This window comes from Acomys russatus, chromosome 19 (assembly GCF_903995435.1).
Source record: "Acomys russatus chromosome 19, mAcoRus1.1, whole genome shotgun sequence".
Lineage (NCBI taxonomy): Eukaryota > Metazoa > Chordata > Mammalia > Rodentia > Muridae > Acomys > Acomys russatus.
In genome coordinates, this window is record NC_067155.1 from 16,264,896 (window position 1) to 16,265,286 (window position 391).

General features: G+C 61.4%; 1 protein-coding gene across 2 annotated transcripts in view; it reads left to right on the forward strand.

The window, feature by feature from the left end:
* Positions 1 to 361: 361 nt before the first annotated feature.
* B9d2 (B9 domain containing 2) overlaps positions 362 to 391 on the forward strand; it is a 6,507-nt gene continuing 6,477 nt past the window's right edge. Inside the window, exon 1 of one of the 2 annotated variants that reach the window (XM_051162632.1) lies at positions 362 to 391. This exon is cut by the window's right edge and continues 44 nt beyond it. The gene's annotated coding sequence lies outside the window, so the exon portion shown is untranslated. The other variant, XM_051162633.1, reaches the window with a different exon arrangement.

Sequence of the window (391 nt, forward strand, 5' to 3'; positions counted from 1 at the left end):
GAAGAAGATACGGAGAGGAAACAGTTGGCGCTTAAACTTTCTTAACTGCGGTTGGAGCTGCCCCCCCCCCCAAGACCCCCACTCTGGGGCGCAGCGGGTTGCTTGAGCTAGACCAACGCTGTTCTCCCAAAAATGTACAGAAGGGGACAGGACATGTCCATCACCAGGCCCCGCCCCTAGATGGCAGCTATCGCACCAATCATCAGTGCGCAGGGCGGGCGCAGGGGAGGGGCCTGCCGTTGCCCCAGCAACAACGGGGGCACTCGAGGAGAGCGAAGCTGCGGAGGTATCATTAGTCTTAGATCGCCATCTGCCCGGAAGGGCCAGGACGAGGCGCGAGACTAGCCTCAACGGCGGCCGCGAGGAGGAGGAGGCCAGGCCCATAAACTAT